Below are 3,761 nucleotides of genomic sequence, written 5' to 3'. Positions count from 1 at the left end.
ATTGCTGAATTTGACTGGAACAATGTTGGGACATATGATATGTGTAACAACTCACCGGAAAGCAACAACAGATGTTACTAGCCCACCTATGGTATCAACATCAAAAATGCTAGACTTCCTCCACCCATGTCCACCAACCATGTTTACTATGAGATGTCATTTAGATAGCTACATAAAAGATTTCCTGCTAATTCCAATTCAAGGATTTAAAGAATCAATGTCACCTAATGATGGAAAGGAGTGGAAAAAATGTAGCAGCTTCGTGTTAACATAATTTTCGAGGCAGACCATGTAATCATGGTATTAATTCCCCAGTTCAACATATTTTTGTGATATTCGAGGACGTGTACCTTTACATTTTCCTAATATTTTCTTTGGCTGATGAAGATGCTTTGTTAGTTAGTTACACGAGAATAGTAAAATGTATCTCAATAATTCTTTTTAGCCCACAGGTGAATCCCACTAGTCAAGCCCACCGTTGATGTGGCTCCGATGATGTTGACTTTTTAATTTTCGTTCTTTTCTCTTTGGTTTCTCTTTCTGTCAACGTTTAATTTTTTCATTTTCTTCTTTGATATTTCGGGCTGAAAAAGTAGTAACAAAGGCATCTTCGGCCATTGGATCCATGGAAGTGTTTAGTACTTGAAAGGGGTTATGCTTCGTTATTAGTCTTTTAGGCTACTTTTCTTTTTCGCTGCTTCTCTCTTCGATCCAACTCCAGAAAACCCCTAAATCTCTAGGGTTTTTTAATTTTCAATTGGATATCAACAAAGCTGGGTTAATGCTGTAACGCGTTTTTGTCTCCTAAAGGTGTTAACTTTGAAGGTAATTCAATTCAAATTCATTTTATTTGTTTCCAGTTTACAATTTTTATTGAGTTTCAACGTGGGTTTACTTAGTATCTTCACCGAAGTGGAGAATTTTTCAATCAAGGTTGTTGTTGTTTGAGTTTAGGCTTTGATAGGTATTAAAAATTCCTTAGAATATCCTCATGGGGTACTTGATATCTGGGATGAAGATTCTCTGTATTTACTCCTGCTGATCATGTCTAACATAGATTGTAGTTTTAGATTTTGATGGAAGAACAAACACTGAACACCAAAATGTTAGTTTAATTTATCATTGTTTGTGTGATGGAATTTAAGAAAATAGTTCAGAAATATTTCTTGAAAGGAACCAAGTTTTTGGTCACAGGATTGTGTTGGACTCTTTTTTCTAGTTTTTTTAGTTACAAATGACAGGGGTTAAGACTTTAGTAGATGACCATGAATCTTTGAATATCAAATTTGCGCAAATTGTGAGTTAAGACCATTGTCGGCCAATTGAATGTATTTTATTAGAATACTTGTAGATTTTCTAAAAATTGTTGAGATCTGTTTCAGTAATATGTGAAATTCTCAGAAGTTCTTTTGATATAGTATAGTTAATGTGCATCATGCCGGTTTTGTTCTTAATCCCTGAATGTTCTAGGTTCTGTAATTTCTTTTCCATAAATCTGCCTTCTCATACTTGATTTTGTTCTGCAAAATTTATAGCTCTTAACAGTTTTCTGATTATTTGGCATTTTGTCGCAGCCTGATGGCTACAAATGCCAAGAGATAAGACAGTAGTAGGAGGAAGAGATGATGTGGTCAACACTTTTGTCAATGAAACTGGTAATAGAAAACATGTACTCGGATAGTGAAGTTTCCGTACACATTGACATTGTTGCATATGGGATTTTAGTTGTGGTGTTTTGCTTTAGAAATTTTTTAATTGGTTTTCCTAGTAACTTTTTGAGCTTTGGAATGTCGTTTCTTTAATTGGATAATGAAGTTCCCGTATGTATTGACATTGTTGTTTACGGGATCCAGGTAACCACTGGTATCCTTTTTTCTTCTCAACCAATTCTGCTGGAGGCGATGGAATCATCTGGAGCACAAGTCCTGGACCAAATATTACAACTGATGCTTCCACGATTTATGGATAAAGTATATGCTCAATGTACTTACATATTGTGAACTTGAAATCAATTCAGGTAATTTTTATCGATTACTAAGTTAGTTTTATTTATTTGTACACCCTGTTTGTAGTTACCATCGGTTCACTTTACAATCAATTTATTGTCAGTCAAATCATTGCTAACAACAACCCAGCCAAGAGGTGTTGGCATCAATTTCTTTAACTAAATTATCATTCCATGAACCTGCAGAGGGTCATATAAACCATATGCATGGAGCGTCGTAGTTGATTTACAAACAAGTATCAATGTTTGGCAAGGTTTGAGCCGAAAACAAGTGTATGTCGGCTAACTGCATCATCAAATGGAGCAATAAGATGGTCTTACTGGTTTAAACATTAATATCAAATTGGCTTTGTCTGCGTAGATAAGCGATAAAAAATGGCCAAGGGTGTAATCCTTGTCCACGTGCTTACTACTGGTGCACAACGGTTGTAGGATGCCCGGTGCGGAAGCAGGTGCAGAGATGTTAACAGGACACGACAGCTATGATTACAGCTTATGAAGGATACCACAACCACCCTTTACCACCGCAAGACACGGCAGACAATCACTGCAGCTTCTACTAGGCTCCTCACAGGTTCAACCATGAGCAACAGCAGAGAACCAACTCTCTCACCAAATACTCTCTTCTTTTCACCATCTGCAACTCCTTTATCTCCTCGCACTGCTAACATTACTACTCAAAGTCAACCTCTGCACCATCAAACTGCACACCAGTTGGCTTGTAATGTTAAAGCTTTAATCTTTTCGTGGCCTGAAGTCTATCAGTAGAACTTGTATGTATTGCTTATGCAGTACATGGTACAGTGCTTTTTTTGTAACAAAAAATGGAAACTTCAAACACCCATTATGGTAAGACATATCTATGCATAAATAAAATGGCATTTCTCCTTATGCTTAAGAAAGTTCTTCTTTTAGAGTTTGAGCAATATTAAACAATTAGAAACAGAACCATAATAATGTTCAGTAACCAAAGAAAGCTGAACCATTTAATTGTATTGATGAGTTTCTGCAGCAAAAATTCTGAACTAATTTTGCCTTCTTATAAATCCTCCATCGCTGAAATTTTGCTTGTAATTGAATCACATTATACTCCATAGTCTCGCTTCCATTAACTGGGTATGCTTGTACATCGGTGCAGGAATCGCAAGTCACTGATATTCTTCTTCCATTGATCCATTCTTCTAATTAACTTACGGTCTTTCAAGATTTTGGTTTATTTCTTCGTGTTGGATTTGTTTAAATAAAGCAAAGAAAGTACTGCAATAGAAGCCTGAATCTTGTTTGTCGCAGAAGGAAGAACTTCTTCTTGATCGGGATCTTTCAATCTTGTTTGTCGCAGAAGGAAAAACTTCTTCTTGATCGGGATCTTTCTGTTTTTAAGGTCGGAAACTAAAAATTGAAACCACCTAAGAAGAGAGAAGAAAACTTAGAAAAGAGGAAAATCAAGCCACGTCATTGCCACTTCAGGGGTGGGTTTGACTTAGTGGGCTGAATAGAACTATTGAATGTATTTTGTAGTTTACGATGAACGATTTTTTGGGGACGATGGTTTTTTTGTGGGGACCATGATTTTATTTTGGGTAAGACGTTAGAAGTAAATCGAGGTCACCCCTTATCTAGATATTTATATTAATACCTAAATTAACCTCCTGATTAATTTTGGGTAATGATTAGTTAGTATTAATAATAGTTAGTGTAATGATTAGTGAGATGATTAAGTTAAAGATAATTAGTGAGATTAAAAAATCAGATGGAT

At 35.7% G+C, this 3,761-nt stretch overlaps 1 long non-coding RNA gene across 1 annotated transcript; it reads left to right on the top strand.

The window, feature by feature from the left end:
* Nucleotides 1-559: 559 nt before the first annotated feature.
* On the top strand, nt 560-2,903 carry LOC113302745. The gene is made up of 4 exons (XR_003337070.1): nt 560-825; nt 1,575-1,655; nt 1,854-2,017; nt 2,192-2,903. It is a non-coding gene; the product is annotated as an uncharacterized LOC113302745 (long non-coding RNA).
* Nucleotides 2,904-3,761: the final 858 nt, after the last annotated feature.

The sequence above is a fragment of the Papaver somniferum genome, chromosome 8, assembly GCF_003573695.1.
Source record: "Papaver somniferum cultivar HN1 chromosome 8, ASM357369v1, whole genome shotgun sequence".
NCBI classification, from domain to species: domain Eukaryota; kingdom Viridiplantae; phylum Streptophyta; class Magnoliopsida; order Ranunculales; family Papaveraceae; genus Papaver; species Papaver somniferum.
Note: the sequence above shows the minus strand (reverse complement) of the source record. Positions and strands in the feature narration are given on the sequence as shown.